Below are 18,696 nucleotides of genomic sequence, written 5' to 3'. Positions count from 1 at the left end.
GCAGCTTTCTGAAGCTTTGTCTCACATGAGCCTCATGAGTCCTGCTGGGTTTTTACAGAACACCTTCTTCACTTCATCATCCCCATTCATTCATTCAAAAAATACTTTTTAAGCATTTATTATGTGCCAAGCTTTGTATAGAGTCTAAGGAGATAATGGTGAGCGTTATCTTCTCTTTATTGAAAGGGCAATTGGGACCAAAGTGGACAAATTCAGTATGATAGTCTAAACTCAGTAATGTTAAGTGACTTTAAATGCAGTATCTCATCATACCCTCTCAACTCTCTGAGGTAGATGCTATTGTTAGCAATCCTCTTTTTACATTTAGTGAAATTGAAGGCCAAAAAGAAGTTAAGTGATGTCCTGAGTTCTCATAGCTGGTGTGGATGGATGGGCAGCTCGTACCCTCTTCCATTTGACCCCAGAGATGAGAACTTAGGGGTAACCTTATTGATTGAACAACCAGTGCCACCAAAAGCCCGTCTGGAAGCTAAATGGAGCTCATGAGAGCCTTGACTCTGATGCAAATAATATAAAGACAAGAGCTTTCGAAGTACTTCAGTGGGAGTCTGAAATGATTTTGTGGGCTCAACGTAAGCCTTGCATCTCAAGCTACACAGATCTGTCAGTACCTCTCTGGGGAGACAGCTCTTTCACCCATGTGAAACCTTTCCTGGCTAGAGGGATCTAGTGACAGGACTGCTGAGTATTATGGATGTTGGGTATTTTGTCTCAGCAACAAGAAAAGTAACTAAGTAGCCAGGAAGTTTTCAGCTCAGATTTTAGAGGTTTCAGTGCACAACTGGCTGGCTCCATGCAAGGTCGGTGTGGTAGAGGGCATCACAGAGGAGAAACAGTTTGTGAGAGGCAGAAGGGAGTAAGCAGCACATGTTGACAGCAGCCCTGTCTCTCTCTCTTATATTACATCCGCAGGGTGAGTAGCATTGATACCCAGGTTGGGCCTTCTCATTACCCATACTCAGAACTATATAAAACCAATAAGTGGGCTAATTTAGTAATCACACATCCTTGATCCCAACATCACACAGTTAATCCCAGTATCACACACTCAATATCCAGTCACTGCTGAAAAAGCTCCACCTGTGATTGCATGAGGCTTTGGGGAGACACCAACATGAACCATAACATACCACCCCAACACCCCCAGAGACTCATGCCTGTCCCTTTCTCCAAAGACATTTAGTCTGTCTCCAAGAGTTGCCAGAGTCCTGATAGTTTCAGTATTGCTGAAAAGTCTGTCTACAATTTCCTCTAAGATTTAAGACAAACTCTTAGCTGTGAGCCCCTGTACAGGTGAAAAGAAAATTAAACACTTCCAACATACAGTAGCACATGACAAACATTCCAATTCAAAACAGGGGGATAAGCCAGGAGTTTGGCTCAGTGGCACAAGTGCCTGCTTGCAAGAGTGAGCTCCTGAGTTTGATCCCCATTACAAAACAAAAAAGTGGAGAATAGAAAAGAATGATAGTAAAGCAAGACCAAAATCCAACAGGACAACATTAAGTCCTAGATTTCTGTGCCCAGCATCCGAGGCAACCTGTGGTAAGATGTTAACTACAAATAAGTTTGGCTTACTCCACCTCTATGGAACTGCCGATGGTTGTGGCACACATGGCTTCTCTTGGGCTGGCTCTGCTCCCTCCTTGTAGCTTTTCTCAGATGATCCAAGCTCCTGGCTTCTCCAAACTTCAGGGATCCCCACTGCACCTGTTGCTTCACACTTACAGCCTCACACATTGACCTCTCGGGGGCACACTGCCTGGTTTCCCAGGCCTTTTTCTGATAGTTGGGTAGAAGCCTTCCTGACCACACAACTCCTGTATTCTTCATGTACCTAAAACTAAGACTGTGTGGATCATGCCAAGGCTTGCCACCAGCTGGAGCAGTATCCAGGTTTCCTTCTCTCTTGGCTACAGGGATCCAGTGACAGGGCTGCTGAGTATTATGACCCAACCTTGAGGAAAAAATACTCTAGGCCACTGCCATTCTGGAACATGGTGCTCTGGTACTCTCTCATCAAAGCAGCTTCTCACCATTGCAATTAGGATGTTACAAAGTTTGAAGTCATGCTGTTTCCTGTGATGTCTTCAGACCATCTTTCTTTTTTTTTTTTTATCGGTACCGGGGATTGAACTCATGACCGCCTGCTTGCAAGGCAGGTGCTTATGCCGCTGAGCTAAATCCCCAGTCCCTCAGACCATCTTTTCCATTGTCTTCTTTCTTCTCAGCAACCAAATTCTCTTCTGCTATCCACAACTATACTGGAGCTTCCTTTCTGGCCAAACTCAAAATATGTTAAATGATTCTGCTGGCCTCTTTGTTATTGATTCTCAACATAGATCTGGCTAAAAGCTCCCAACTGTAGCCATTACACTCCCTCGTCATGAAACTGTTTTCAAGTTTCTTCTACAAGATTAATTAGTACACTGCCCTTACTCTCAATCTCAGGCAGTCTCTGGACCTGAGCAAAATGCAGACAAACTTTCTGCCAAGGTATAACACACATCATCAGGAGTCCAGCAGTCCCTGAGGTTCTTCTTCCCAGTAGAGATGTCTTGAGCCTGGTCTTTACTGGTATCATTTTTTTTTTTTTTGTACTGTTTGTAGTGGGGATCAAATTCACCTCACAATTGCCAGGCAGGTGCTTGTCATATGCCACCACTGAGTTATATGCCCGGCCCACTGGCATCATTTCTGTCAGCATTTTGATCTTCTGAGCTCTGACCAGAATCTCACATCAAGTACAATTTAGGGCATTCCAGGGCTGCTTTTTCAACTGGCATCTCCAAACTTTTCCCACAAGCCAAAGGCTCCTAAACCACATGGTCAGGTAAAGTTACAGCCATGACCCCATTCTTTTTTTTTTTTTTTTTTTTTCCTGTGCTGGAGATTGAACTCACGGCCTTGCATTTGCCAAACAGGCACTTATGCCGCTGACCTAAACCTCCAGCCCCGACCCCATTCTTTTTTGTGTGTGTGTGTGTTTTCATTTTTATCAGTACCGGGGATCAAACTCACGATGGCCTGCTTGCAAGGCAGGTGCTTATGCTGCTGAGCTAAATCTCCATTCTTGATACCAAAATTTACCTTAGTTACCTTTTACATTGCTGAGACAAAATACTTGACACCCAAAGTTTAAAAAGGAAAGGTTTATTTCAGTTTACAGTTTGTAGAGGTTTCCATCTATAGTAGACTGTCTTCAAGGCAGTGTGGCATAACAGAGGAGAAATAGTTCAGGACATGGCTGCAGACAGTGGCCCTCTGTCTGTCCCTCACAGTCTATCTAGGCTACACACCCTTAGCATGGGTAACACCCACATCCAGGGTGAAAAACCCTTGATCCTAGCATCCTATCATGAATCAGTGCCAGCATCACATCCTTAATTGTAGCATGACACACCCTAGATCCCACCACCACCTCTCAAAAGCCCTACCTATGGCCGCATTAGGGTTTGGTTGTCATCTAGATACAAGCCATAACAACTATACAGGACCTCAGGAGTCTAGAACAAGGTTCTGATCCAACTCCCTCTGCTTCCAATGGGACCAGCCCAGCTTCATCAATCACAGGCTCCACTGATCAGCAGCAGGGATCGCACTGAGTCAGCTCCCTGCCTTGGAAACCAGCAAAGGCCCAGGGACCAGGAGGAAGAGCCAGAGCCCCCTCACCTCAGGCCATGGCATCACACTGGCCCCCTGTACAGAGGTATCATTGTGAGAAGGAAGAGCTGGAGGGGAGAAAGGGCCCTGGCAAGGAGATGGACTTTAGGGGGCTGGGGATTTAGCTCAGCGGCATGAGTGCCTGCTTTGTAAGCAGGCAGTCGTGAGTTCGATCCCTGGTACCGATAAAAACGAAAAAGACAAAAAAAAAAAAAAAGAGATGGACTTTAAATTCACATAATACTACTTAGAAGAGACTTTTTAATCTGAAGATCATTGTGAACTAGAGTAAAAGAACATGAGAGACCTTCAGCTGCAAGACCAAGAACTGCTATTACTTGGCTACTCAAGGAAACTGAAATGGGAACTATTACATAAAACAAAACAGTCCATATTCATTTTCAGAACTGGGTGCCTATTTTGATTCTTTTATTAGTGAGGAGAAGGCTGACATTTCTGATATTTCCCAGCAGGGTAGTATGAGGGTAGTTCAGTGACTACAACTCTGAGCCTCCTCTGCTTCTCTGTTCTCCATTCTGGAGAGAGAGAGAGAGAGAGAGAGAGAGAGAGAGAGAGAGAGAGAGAGAGACAGAGAGAGAGAGACAGAGAGAGAGAGAGAGAGAGAGAGAGAGAGAGAGAGAGAGAGAGATTCACATCTGATCTGATCTGATGCACTGGGGGAAAACTGGGTATTTTTGACCCATCAATCCCCTCTGCTAAGGAGAAATAACAATAACAGATGAGCTCCTCTCTGTTCTCACAAGTCTTCCTGGATCCAGTGTTGCCCTGATTGGGGGTCAGGGGGTTCAGTCTAGATTTTGCTCACATGCCAATCTAAGTTCCCCAACCGTTACAAGTCTCAGTCAGTAATGAACATGGTTACTTAGCCTCCATTTTCATGAGGTTAAAATTAACATAAAATGTATCACTTTCATCATTTTGAAATATACAAGCCAGTGAGGTTTATTACATTCACAATGTTGTGTAACTATCACCACCATACAATTCCAGAACATTTTCATCATCATCCCCTCCAAAAACCCACTCCCACTAAATTCTCCGTATCATTTAATCCCAGCCCCTGGTGACCACTGGTCGGCTTTCTGTCTCTATCGACTTATTGTAAATATTTCCTATAAGTGGAATCATGATACATAACCACTTATGACTAGCTTTCTTCATAAGGTGCAATGTTTTCACAATTCATTGTTGCACATATCAATATTTAATTTGTCTTTATGTTCAAATAATATCCCATTGTATGTTGATCCGCTCAATAGTTGATGGGCATTTTGTACTATTTCCATTTTTAGCTGTTACGGATAACATTACTATCAACATCGGGGTACAAATTTTTGATTGGATACATGTTTGCATTTCTGTTGGACATTTACCTAAGAGCACAATTGGTTGGATTAGCTGGTAACTACTTTGAAGTTCAAAGAAGCCACCAAATTTTTTTCCCAGCAGTTGTTCCATTTTACACTGCCACCAGTGGCATGACATTTTTGTTTGCTTTGTATTCTTGCCATCTTCTATTGCTTTCTTTTACACTTTTTTTCATTAATTTTAGCTTTTTTAGTGGGCATGAAGTGGCATCTCACTGTGGTTTTGAATTGTATTTTCTAAGTGACTAAGGATCATGAGAATGTTTTTATGTATTTATTGGCTATTTCTATGCTTGTTTGGAGAAATCTCTGTATGTATCTTTTGCCTGTTTTTAGTTCATCTGTCTTTTTGTTGAGTTCTAAAGGTTCTTTATTCCTAGACATTAAATCCATGTCAGATAAATGCTTTGCAAAGATTTTCTCTTGTTTGTGAGGGTTTTTTTTTTCATATTCTTGCCCATATCTTTTGATGCACCACAATATTTAATTTTGATGAAGTCCAGTCTGTCTGTTTTGTTGTTGTTCTTGTTCCTTATACTTTTCCTGTCATATCTGAAAACGCACTGTCAATTCTAAGGTTGTGAAGATTTTTTTAATCGGTGATTTTAGTTTTTGTTTTGCTTGTTTTATTTTTTTGTGCTGCTGGAACCTGAACCCAGGGCTCATGCGCGCTGGCCAAGTGCTCTGCCACTGAGCTGCCTTTCCCAGCATCCCCCAGGCTCTCCACTGCCATATTTTAGTCTAAGAGTTAGAATTCAGCTTTTATATTTATATCTTTGAACCACTTTTGTTTCCCTGTTGTGGTAACTATATTGTATATTCTAGACACATGCCCTTCAACTGCTCTGTACCGGAAGCGGCTATTTTGGAAAGAACTTTTGGGTGTGGTATGAGATAGGGATCTATCTTAGTCTGTTTTCTGACACTAATATTCTGACATACCACAGACTGGGTAAATTACAAAGAAAAGAAGTTGAGGGGCTACTCTGAATATGACCTTTTTTGCTGGTAGAGTTCTGAGGTAGTTTACAGCATCACAAAGCAAGAGACAGAAAAAAGCCTACCTGGCTGTGTTCTCTGCCCTGTCTCTCTTCTAATCAAGCATCAGTGTTCAGTCAGGGGGACTCGGATCTGATGCTAATCTGCTACTGATCATACCAAAGGCCCAACCTCTACACAACATAACTGTGTTAAACTCCCACCCTGTGAATACCTCAAAATGGGGATTAACCTCCAACCTGTGTTGTAAGGAGGAAACCATATTCGAATAATAGTGGGGCCCACTGCTTTCTTTTGGATAGTTTGCTGACTCAGCACAATTTGTGGACGATCATTCTTCCCTATCGAGCCATCTTGGCAATGTGTCAAAGGCAAACAGACTCCAGATTCTAGTTCATTGATCTATTTCTTATGTCTCCCTTTATGCCACTGCCCTGCTGTCCTGATTACAGTAGCTTTGACCCAAGTTTTGCAATCAGAATGAGTGAGTCCTCCAACGCTGTTCTTCTCTTTCAAGATTGTTTTATCTACTCAGAGTCCCTTGCAATCCCATATCAGTTTGGGGATCAGCTTTTTCATCTATAACTGTATGTGTGGTAGCTACAGAAAAGACGATAAAGATGTTCATAAAAGTTGAAGTCAATCTGCAGCTCACTTTGAGGAGTACTTTTGTCTTTTAAAAAGTCTTTTGATGTATTAACATAGATTATTCTTTCTTATTTAAGACTTAATTGGAGCTGGGATTTAGCTTAGTGGCAAAAGCACCTGCCTTGCAAGTGTGTGGTTGTGAGTTCAATCCCCGCTACCGATAAAAAAGAAAAAGACCAAAAAAAAAAAAAAAAAAAAAAGACTTTAACTAGTTTCAGCTTTTTTATAGTTCTCAGTGCATAAGTCTTACTTGTATTAGTTAAATTTATTCCTATTTCATTCTTTCTGATGCTATTATAAATAGAATTGTTAATTTCATTTTTGGATGGCTCATTTCATGTTAATGTATAGAAACCATGTGATTTTTCCGAATTTTTAGTAATCATTTTAACTTCTTGTTTCATTTCTCAGCTTACTCATATGGAAATGGGAAAAGTGCTGTTCATGAGGACATTTTCAGAAACAAATACCAGATTCACATACATTTAGTGGTTAAGAATATGGACCAGAGATCAGATGGGAAGAATGTATAAGATGACAAGCAGGCAGGAAGAAAATAGAATTTTGGTTCCCTTTTGGGAACACAGGAGCAGTTATAAGAAGAGGTGACCATGTGGGTATCTGAGAAGCGACAGACAAGTAACAGGGAATTTATGTTTCAACTATTTACTGCTGCATCACGCTGGGGTGTGACTCCGTGAGGGTACAGTGCTTCTCTAGCATGTGCAAAGTGCTGGGTTCTATCCCCAAAACACACACACACACACACACACACACACACACACGCACGCACGCACGCACGCACGCAGTCAGTACTAACTTTAAAGAGCTAAACAAACGACTGATCCAAGGATTCTCTTCCATGTCATGCACTAGGCTGCTCCCTGACACATATAAAATAATTTTCCTCGGTATAAGTCACATCTGAAGACCACCAAATCAGACTTCCTCTATGGTCTTTTAGCCCTAAGATTAAAAGGTTGAAGAGGGTAATGGACTAACAGTACTTTGGGAGTAAATGTTTAACACGGTGCTCTTCAGAGAGAAAAGGCTCTGATTTGTACAATTGCTGATTTCCATCTCATAAACATTATCCTTAGGGCTGATTCCAGGTTTCCAAGGTACTATCACTGAGCCAAAGTCAGGATGACCTGCACAACTGTCCGGCACTACACAATTTTTCCATACAGGTAAAATAGATATAAAAAACCTTAAAAGCGTTAAAATAGGAATAACTTTTAAATACTTATTACCTTTTTTAATATAATTTATTTCATTTTAAATTCATATAATTTGATTTTTAATAATAGATGAAACAGCAGATTTGACAAATTCTTACAAATTCAATGGTCCTCTCTCATGAATCAAATAAGCTAACTCCAGCCTGGACTGGTAGCACACGTAAGCCAGGGACACATGGTCTCGTACCAAGGACCAGCACCGGCCATGGAGCAGACAGCCCTCTCTCGGCTTTACTGCATGAGAGAATTTGGGCAGGTCATCGATTCTTGGTTTCTTCTCCTGTAAAATGAGATGGTAATATTCATCTCTCTAGGTTGTTATGAAAGTTAGAGACAAACACATACAATCTAACACATAATAGATGCTCAGAAATGCTAGTCTATTATTATTCTGCCATAGCAGGTTTGGGTTTGTATCTGGGGAGACATTTGGAAGTCACTCAGGGTACAACAGGGACTTAGCCGCCCCTGCTGAGCACTGGCTTTTGTGTGGAGAAGCAGATGCAGACAAGATCGCTTTGCACATCTGCATGGGCAGAGGGCTAAGAACCTCAGTCCTCCCCTGTGGGGAGATTGAACAGAGTCTCAGGTTCGCGGCCACCCTAGAAACTGGGGGACCAGCTTGGGATTGTGTGCCCTTTTTCTAGGGTTTCTTGGCTCTTCAAATGTATCTCCAACAGACTGCTTGGAAATTTGCCAGTGTTACCTGTCCATTTCAGATGTGTAGTCTAAAGGGAACAGTGTTTTCCCACAGCATATCACAGGGAGGAGCTCGTCTGGGAGCCACACGGGCAGAAAACAGGGCCAGAGAGAAGCGCAGTTAGGGGACAGGGGTGGAAAGACGGGCGCAGGTTCTGGTATGAAACAGGGCCTTGCCACAAGCTGGGAGGTGCAGGAAGGATAAATCCCAAACAGCAGGGCCAGGGGAGAGGGCTGAAGGAGACACCACCCAGCTGCCCCACCTCCAGAAGCTGCCATGGCTGCTGATTCCACGCCATCTCATGAGAAAACCAACATCCTCTTTACTTTTGTGTCCTCAACCATAAGAGGTAGGGATACAGGGAAACAGGAAGCAAGCTCAGAGCGGCTGGCACATGATCGAACCTCAACCTGTTTCTCAACATTTCACAGCTTCCTTGGAGAGGCCTGTGGAAAGATGAACTGAGAAGTATAATCCTTTTGCCCTGGGGAGCCAGCTGGCTTTTCCCCCTAGCGCATTTGGTAGTCACTTGCAAAACAGCAGTTGCAACCTGCCGTTCACATGTTAGATGTGGAAAATCCTGTGTCCCACGGCCCTTTCACCCGACTCTGACTTGGCAGAGTGGGATGTACGTGCTGGAAAACTGGCTCCGCGCCCAGCTGAGGGGTCCCTGCACAAATACTCTGGCTTCTCTAATGTCCCTTTTCCTCTCTGTAAATCAGAGACTACAGCAGCTACGCGAAAGCCTTGTCGTGAGTTAAACATAGTAGACCCTCAGTAAACTGGAGAGAGTTACCCTGTTGCCCATGGGGCCGGGGGCAAGGTATTTCATCTCCTGGGTCTTAGCTTCCTCCTTCAGGCACTTCTGGCAGATGATTTCAGAAGTGGATTCTGGTTGTACATTCTACTATTCTATGACAAACAAGGTTCGTGGCCTCCACTCCTAATCTGTAAGAGATTAGGACATTTGCTTTTGCAATGCTCAGATAGCAAAGACCTTTGACAGCTCAGGACTTGTTCCTTCCCCCTGCCTTGAACTCTGTTCCAAGGTTGTGGGACAAGGAGCCAACTTGTGTGTTTCTCACAGGTTTAGAAAAAGGGACAGGTTGCTGAGTGGCAGGGCATAGGTAGGCTGAAAACTGCCCAGAATAGACGTGAAAACTGCTGACAACTGAATAGATGTCTAATGGGCTAAGTGTTCAGGGTCCCACACTGTCCCATGGGACTCTACTCCCAAAATAGATGAGGGTGGGGAACAATGTGACAGAACCTACCTTCAGGGAAAATGTCCTTTCCAACCCTCTGACGGAATAAGACAAAAGCTTCTTATCTAAAGTAAGGAGAGAGTCACCCTATCAGTGCTCAGCGTGCTGACTGTTTCAGGTTGTCCCTGTTTCCCTGGCTTGGGTGCATACTGGGATGAGAGTTGAGTGCCTTGGACACAAGCTGAAGGGCAATCTTCCTTCCCTCAGACATGGGCTCCTGGAGTGGATGCTAAGCATTCCAGGCAGGCTCCTTCCCAGAGAATCCGGGGTCAAATCCATCTACATTAAAATAAAAAATCTTTTTAATGGAGAAACCTAAGATTATGTGTAGGGAGTTTTGTGTTTTCCCAGTCTGACTTCGTTCAGAGCCTCCCCCAATTCCCAGGAATAATTCTCAGATCTCAGACTGGGAAGCCCAGCTGGTTGGCAGCTGGGGAAAACCTTGCATGTTAAAAGGATTCACAAGACCCCAGGCTTTCCTTTGGGTAGCAAGTCACAGAGTTTCTGTCATCTCTCCAGCTGGGAGTTCTCTGCTCAATATCAAACTTGCTGAAGCTTTTTGTGTTACACAACTTGTGCTGTGGTGAAGTTTCAAGATCACATTTTGCTTTTGGTGCTGTCTCATTGTGTGTCATCAATTCCATGCTGCTCCTTCAATGTAGACAAAGCATTTACCCCCCCCAAAGGGTCTTGAGTGGGCGAGGACACGCTCCCCCGTGCCGCAGTCTGCTGTCTGCTTTGTGGACCCCTGTCACTGGGCTCCTGTAGGTGAGCCGTGCAAGGGACATTGGGGATCACGTTCCCTCTTATAACACCAGATGCTCTTGTGATCTCGCAAGCCATAGATGCACATCGATTAGTAGTGACAATGTGTCCAGCAAAGTCCTTACAGGAGTCCCCTGCTGCTATGAAAAGCCAGCCCGATGAGCTCCAGGCAGGGCTGCCCGTGACCATGAGAACAGTCACTGCTGCAATTCTGTTATCTCAGCAAAAACAAAGAAAGGTTGATGTGGTTTGTTGGGGCAGCCCTGACAAAATACCCTACACTGGGTACATAAATCACAGAACTTTGTCTTCTCATAGTTCTGGAGTTGGAAGTCCTAGAAGAAGGTGTTGGCAGGACTGGATTCTTCTGAGGTCTCTTTTCTCCGTCACCTTTCTGGTGTGTGGCCTTGTGGTCTTTCTCTATGCACGCATACTCCTGTTAACTCTGTCTCTGGGACAACCGGATTAGGACGCACCCCATCTTAGTTTAATCACCTCTTTGCAAGCCCTGTCTTTTCAAGCTATCTCTTTCTGAGATTTTTGGAGATTAGTGCTTCAATGCATGGATTTGGGGAACACAATTCATCTCTGGATCAGTGAGCTTCCCTGCCTCTTTTTATTGCTGATGATGATATGGAAAGGAGAAAGAAGAGAACATATTCTTGAATTTCAGAGAAACGTAAATATTCAGGAGATGCCTAGAATTAAGCCACTAGAATGAGTATTAAAAAAAAGTTTAAAAAATGGAAATCAGTAGGTTTTGAATAGAAAAGGCTGATTTTCTTTTATGGAAATATAACTGAAATATACAGGGAAAATATTTTTCCTTGTGTTATTGCATTTGCTGTCACTTTTTAAGTGAAAAGAACTATAAATGAATCTCTAATCTAGCTCAAATCTTAGTCCTAACTGATAATTTATAATTGGTCCTTTTCTGTTCTGCCAGCTCTTTGCCTGTTCTCCGTGAGGTCCCTGCACCCCCTGCCCATCAGGCAGCTGGGGCTGAGGGGTCATCCTGGCTTTGTGTGGGTGCTTGACCTTGAGAAGTTAGTTGGCGCCCACAGCTGATGGGCCCTTCTTTGACTCCTGGTTTCTCTGCCCTTTCTCCTTCCGCCTTCCTGGTACATGGGCATCAGGGCTGACTCCTGGGGCTGCAAATGGGACTGTAGAGTCCCTAACATCCGAACTGTCCTTTGTTCCATTTGGACTGCCCTCCCGCCTGCCCACAGCAGGGCCTGCTACCAGAGTTCTCCCTGTCACAGGGTGGAAGAGCCCTGTCTCCTGTGTGCTGCCTGTCTTTTGAAGCACGCCCTCCAAGGGACAGCAGGGCATCTGCTTTAGTCCCAGTTCATCCTGGTCTTGGCCTCCGCTTCTTACAATGCGCCAGAAGAGACAGCTGATTCCTCTACTTCCTCTGCTTTACAGACACCTCATCCTGACTGCAGGTCCAGGCTAACCCTAAATCTAGACAGCATCACTTTCTACCCACTTTCTATGGGAGAAATTCTGTGATCTGGAACGAGTGAAGTTACTTTCTAAAGTAGCTTAGCCCTTTCCTATACTTTGAATTTAGCATAAAAGTTACTATTTTATTCTGAAACCCTATTTGAATGCCAGAAATGGAATATTAATTTTCTCTTTGAAGTTTTGTTTTGGTGTGGTTATGTTTGGTTGTTAGGGGTTGGGTTGGGTTGGGTTTTTTCAAACAGGGTCTTGCTATGAAGCCTAGGCTGGCCTCAAACTCAGAACCCTCCTTCCACAGCCTCCCGAGTGCTGGGATTATGGCATGCGCCAGGCTTGGAAGTTCTTAAGGAACCAATTATAATCGTTTCCTCCTCCTTCGCTAGCCTAAAGGGTTCCTCTTACAGAGAGAGAGAGAAACAGTGAGAGGGAAGAAAAGAAAGAGAAAGAATGAAAAAGGAAAGAGAAAGAAGAAAAAAGAGAGAAAGAGAAAGAAAAGAAAGACAGACAGACAGACAGAAAAGGAAGGCGGGGGGGCAGGGGGAGGCACGTGACTCTCACTCATTACTCCAGATGGTAGTTTGTGCAGAGTACTTCTTGATGGATAAGACAAGCCACCTGAAACACTTGCATAATTTTTCTGAGGCAAAGAAGAGAAAGAAAGGAACTGGATATCTTTAAAATAATAACTATCCTTTCTTTTGGTGGACTAGAAAAAGGGAAATTGGTTTAAAGCAAAAGGGACAATGTATGGTGCCATATGGAGTCTGAGCGTGTGACTGTCCTTGGCAACTGGGGTAGGGAAAGATGATGGTTCCCCGAGGAGGGGGTGAAGACAGAGACCTCTGCACATCTGTCCTGCACATCCTGCACACTCCCTCCTCTGCTCCAAAGCCTAAGACAGCCCAGAGATGAGGCTGGAGCCTTCTATTCTACGGGCCGGCACAAGCATGGGGTCCAGGAAACCTGGCTTCTCTGAGCTGTGGCCTCTGTTAGAGCTGGAACTTCATGGGGTCCGGAAGTCCTTGTCTGCTTGGTGTCCATGAGCTCCTTCTCAGCAATGTCCAGAAATGCTAAACTGGAGGAATGCAGAGGCTGCTGGGGAGAAGGAAATCCTGAAGAACACAGGGATCCTTTGTTCCTGACAGTGCAGAAGCCGAGGGGACATGGAAAGAGCCAACCAGACCCATCAGAGGGCCCAACTGCTGTCCTTTGCTGCCTGCTAGGCAAGCTCCCGAGAAAGAGATTAGATGGCTTCTCCAGGCCTCAGTTTACCCCACTTGGGAGGAAAGATGCCAGTACCTCCCTCCTGTGTTCACGGAGAGGGCTCCACGAGACAACCACAGCCAGCTCCTAGCATTGGCTCCACACAGGGCAAGCTCTGAGTAAAAGGCTTCTGTTTTTGTGGCCGTTGTGTTAAAAATAAAAACCCAAAAGAAACAAAGCAACTTGGTGGGAGGGCGGGGATAGAAAAAGCTGCAAGAGGATCCTCTGGTATATAAATTAAACAAAAGGTCGCTTTGTATGGCTTTTTTCCTCCTTCTGTATAAAACCAAGGAGCAGAGATGATTCTAGGGTTGCAGCCCATGATGTCAGAAAGGAACATAGTGTAACCCAGATCATCTGGGTTTTTACCCAGAAAATAACAAGGACATTTGATTCCCTCGAGGTAAGGTAAGGATCCGACGTTGAGAGACCAGTCTCTTTACTGTTCTCTTGTGAACCCCAGAAAAGCCCAACTCCTCAGGGTGAATGATTTAGGGCAATGTCCACATGATACACAGTGGGAGGGTTCCTGGGTGAGCAACGAATGGGAAATTCCCCTTTTTATTAGGGCGATTTTAAAATGAGCAAAACAGATAGGCAGAATGCAGACTAGAATCAGAGAGCCCAGGATTTGCAATAATAGAACTAGAAATAAAGAATGGCGGAGTTAGATTCCTGATCATCATGGTTCCACAGCTAAGGTCAAGGCTGGAGAAGGCAGATCACTTGCCCGAGTTGACAGCTGACAAATCTCAGTCTGCCTGCTTGAGCTGAACACTTTTCACATCCAAAGAGGAGAGGAAAAACCCTCAAAGAGATGACCCAAGAAGGGAGGAAAATAAAAAGTCCTTTCCAGCCAAGTGTGCAGATCTCTGACTGGCTTCGCTGGTGAAATCTGACTCCAGGAAGTGTGGCCAGGAGAAGGCGGGGATGGAGGCCAAGTGTTAAGACAAAGAGAGGCAGGCCGGAGTTGAGTAAGAATGGCAAGACTCCAGCCCCTGGAAGGGAGAAACACACCTGTAGGTCCTGAGGCACCATGGGACCTGGGCGGGCCCGACCTCAGCTGGAGACGGGGGAGGAGAGGGACAGCCACTGGACGGCCAAAGACACCACTGCCCAGTTTCCAGCATGGCAGTGGACATCCTTTTATTTCCCTCCTTGCTTTCCAGATCAAAATCCCCATCTTAATTTTGAGGAATTATCCACTGTGAATCAGAGCATCCTGCCAGCATCAGGATGTCAACAGTAACTACAGTGTGACGTGTGATACGTGCCTCTATGTGGCCTCTATCATCAGCCAGCCCACATGTACTACAAATGCTGAGCAGCAGAAGTCCTTCTGTCCCTGGCTGCCATAGGTTCTAGGACATCACTACCTAGGACTCTGGACTCTGCTAAGTCACAGCACACAGTGACACTGACCCGCAGCGTTGGCTGGGGCAGTCTAGCATTAAGATCACTGGCTAAAAACAGCGACTGTGTTAGCAATGATGGTGGCATCCTGGACACATCCTGCTGCCTCCTCTCCCTGGTTTCTAAGGCTGCTTCTCACGCCTTCCTACTGATTCTGTGAGCAACCTTTTTAACAAATTCCAATTCTGTCACTACTGGCCGGAATCTAACAGCAGCTACCTTGTGGCTGATACGGGCTCCATCTCTCACCTGCCACAGGAGAAGCCACTTCCTTTGAAGACAAGTGTGCCCTGCACTGCAAATGCTGCCAAGACAAAAGGTGTCAGAGAACATACAACACATGCTGAGAAACACATTCAAAACACTGCTCACATGACGCTGGAGACAGTCCTAACAGACAGGAACTAAAAGGTCCCAAGGTATAGACCCATGTGAAGTCCAGGGTGTAGAGTCACCCAGACAGTCAAGGGCAAAATTGAGGAGGAGGAGTTTGTGAGCTGCTTCCTAATAGGGACAAGAAAGCAAGCAAACTAGGACTTATCAGCCACTCTGAGATGGGTACAGTGGTACCCACTCCCTGGTGGGCATTATAAAAGAGGAAGAATGGAAAGGTGGATTTGGGGAAACACCCTTCACTCACCTATCTGTGTCCTAGGCCAGGCCCCAGGCTCTCCCTACCTTCTTTGCAACAAACCCCAGGAGCTCATCCCATTTCCTTTTCCTCCTTAAGACCACTCTCCTATCCCCTCTATCCTGAGAAGCTCACTGTCTCCTCCATCCCACCCAAAATGGCTCCAGTGTGAGTAAACTCATAACCATTCTCTTCTTGAGAATTCACCACACACACACACACACACAAAGGGAAGAAGAAAAGTACAGAGTGTGTGTGCAAAATTTAAGAATCTTAGGAGACCGTGCAGCCATGGCTTGCATGCTGAGCCGGGGGATGGAAATGATGGCCACTAATCAGGCTCATGACCTCCCCAGCACCCTGCTGAGAACCCGCTGCAGGGTTACCTCGTGTCACAGCCCACCGTACAACCCTCACAGTCTTCTCTTCAATTTAACTTGTATAAAGTACGCTTCCTTTCTGGTGCTCTTTCCTCATTCCTTATCCCCTCACAAGTAATAATCTCTGCTGCTTTATTATCTGCCTTTCCAGTGTTTCCTTTTGAGAGTACACAGTCATCACTTGGTACCCACAGGGGATGGCTTCCGGCACTCCTGAGGATGCTCAGATCCACAGATGCTCAGTGCCTTAGAGAAAATCGGGGAAGCATTTGCATATAACTTACACACATCCTCTCACACACTTTAAATCAACTCTAGGCTACTTAGAGTCCATAGCACAATGTGAATAGCTGTTAAAATGTATCATTTAAGGTAAACGAGGTAAAAGTCTGTGTAGGATAGATATGATATCTTTTTCTGAGGAGGGCAGTACTGAGCATTAAGCTAAGTCCTTTACCCTGTCACATGGCCCCGGTTCTTCCCCAACCCCCACTCTTTTTGAGACAAGGATTTGCTCTGTAGTTCAGGCTGACTATGAACTCCCTATGTAGCCCAGGCTGGCTTTGAAATCACCGCAATCCTCTTGCCTCAGCCTCCTGGGTTCTGGGATTACAGATGTGCGCCACCACATGCCCAGTTTAGCCCTTTGTTATTTTTCCTTTTGAGACAGAGTCTCACTAAGTCACTCAGTTGGCCAGGCTGGTCTTGAACTCCTGATCCTTCTACCTAAGCTTTCCAAAGTGCTGGGATTACAGGTGTGTGCTACCAGGCCCAGTTCCTAGAAAAAAAAAATTTTTTTTTTTTTAATTTTCCATCGTAGTTGGTTAGATCTAAGAACGTGAAATGCATGGGTAAAGAAGGCCAGCTGTACATTCTCACATGCAAATCACACACAGATTCAAACTTGTGTTCTTTGTACCATGCCGCATCGAGTTGAATGCCTGCAGTGGTTTTGTTGATGCTTAGTTTGTTCTAAAGGAAAGGGTCTTCCAGAGACAAAAAAGAAGATATTTGTAGGAAGTGGATACTTCTCAGGGAGTTAAAGACCTTCTAGATGACTTTTCAAGTGGTTACTGTCCAAATATTTGTGCTTGGACACCAGAGAAGTCTAACAAGTGAGAGGTTTCTCTAACATGGAAGAGAAATCAGTAAAAGTCTAGTAAAAAGCTGGCTGCCTGTGTGGCCCAGTCGCCACACAGAAGTGTGGGTCAGGAGTACTACAACCTAGAGCAAACAGACCGAGCTTCAGTCTTCACTGGTAACTCCCCCCAAAATCAGCAGAAGTACAATCCACAAACTCCACCAAATTTCTTGGATCCAAATCCCTGTCTACACTCAGCCCAGAGTGCTTTCTCTTCATGGCTCCGTCTTCCTCGTTCTCTCCTGTTTTCCGTAGCTCCCTCGGGCTTCTCTTGCTAAGCCTTCTCTCTCCTCTCACTTCTCAGATCTCTCTGTTTGTACCTATTTTTCTCATTCTTTCTGATCACAAAAGATCAGGGTGACTGAGCTGGCAATGGTTCTTGTTTAGTGGGCAAGAGAAGGGGCCACTTTAAGGAATACTTGGAGATCTTCTGGTGGATGCCAGCTGCAGTTTAGTGGAGAGATTTTTCAAATATGTACCCAGCAAGGAGAAAGAAACCAGATCAGTTACTTGAACCGGGAAGCTTTAATATAAAGGCTTGTTTACTAGAAGAAGATAACTTAGATAACTACTAACAGGAAGCAGAGGGTTCAGAAGCAGCCTGTGCAGTAAGAAAAAGCTTCCTGTTCTAGGCAGAAGAGAAAAACAAGGAATTTAGGTCATATGACCTCTTCCAAGAGGACGTGGCCTCTAGAACATGCTGCCTGCCAGCAGGAGAAAAAGACTGGAGAACTCAGGCTGGCCCAGCCTCGAGAAGCAGCCCTCTGTTGTTGGAAGGACCCTGCATGTTGCTCCTCACTATGGCAGCTCCAAAGGGAACCTCAGAGGAAGAAACAGGTATGGTGGTCACGAGACGGGAAGGGCAGGGAGCAGCCGGGATGGCAGGAGGTTAGGGAAGGGACACCAAAATGCAGTTAGGTAGCAGGAATTCAGGCGGGTGCCCTGCTGCATGGTGGGGGAGCGAGCGATAGTCTGCAACCCTTATGCTATGTTTCAAAATAACTAGAAGAATCTGAATGTTCTCAGCACAGAGAGATAAGGTCTGGGGGGTGCAGCTTAGTGAACAGTGCTGGCACGAACAGTTTCTATCTAGATGCCCTCCGGGGCCTTCTGCCATCCTAGGAGGGACTTTTGGCAGGTGATTAGGTTAGGAGAACTCACAGCCAATCTGCTGACAGGAGGCAGGGTCTGATCAGAAGAGGCCCCCCTGGGGCCATGACCTGGAAAGGTTTATGTCCCTCCCCCAGCTCCTCCCTCCACTCTCTGTGATAGACCTGGCCGCCAGGATGCCAGCCGCTGGGCTGTTATGCCCCTCCGTCATGCTGTCTCATCTTGGAACCTGCTGACTGTGGACCAGAACCGTGAGCCACAATAAACAGCGCAAGTTTCTTTGAGTTGTAAGTGTTGGGTATTATGTCCCAGCAATGAAAAGTGACTAAAACAAGTGCCCTGGGTTCCATCCCCAGCACCAAAACAAACAAACAGAGAAATGATGAGTGTTTGAGGAGATGGAAACACTGATTACCCCAGTTTGGTTATTGTATGTTGTACACGTGTATCAGATGATCGTTCCGTGCCCCGTAAGTATGTGGACCCAGAAAAAAACACAGCAGGGCATGCACGGTGTAAAGCTAACTGCAGAAACTTGTCCAAATGAGTAGAATTCATTTTTCTACTGCAAGGTCAATTGCTGACAATCTTTTCCCTCCCAGTT

General features: G+C 45.1%; 1 long non-coding RNA gene across 2 annotated transcripts; it reads left to right on the top strand.

Annotated features, from left to right (window-relative positions):
• Positions 1 to 17,402: 17,402 nt before the first annotated feature.
• Positions 17,403 to 18,376, top strand: LOC106028044 (uncharacterized). Of its 2 annotated transcripts, none has more exons than XR_010044683.1 (2): positions 17,403 to 17,819; positions 18,255 to 18,376. It is a non-coding gene; the product is annotated as an uncharacterized LOC106028044 (long non-coding RNA). The 2 variants fall into 2 exon arrangements; XR_001201655.2 differs by having other exon boundaries at positions 18,230 to 18,376.
• Positions 18,377 to 18,696: the final 320 nt, after the last annotated feature.

This window comes from Cavia porcellus, unplaced genomic scaffold, assembly GCF_034190915.1.
Source record: "Cavia porcellus strain 051 isolate PalLab524CR breed Dunkin Hartley unplaced genomic scaffold, mCavPor4.1 scaffold_30, whole genome shotgun sequence".
NCBI classification, from domain to species: Eukaryota; Metazoa; Chordata; class Mammalia; order Rodentia; family Caviidae; genus Cavia; species Cavia porcellus.
This window is presented reverse-complemented; position numbering and strand designations above follow the sequence as displayed.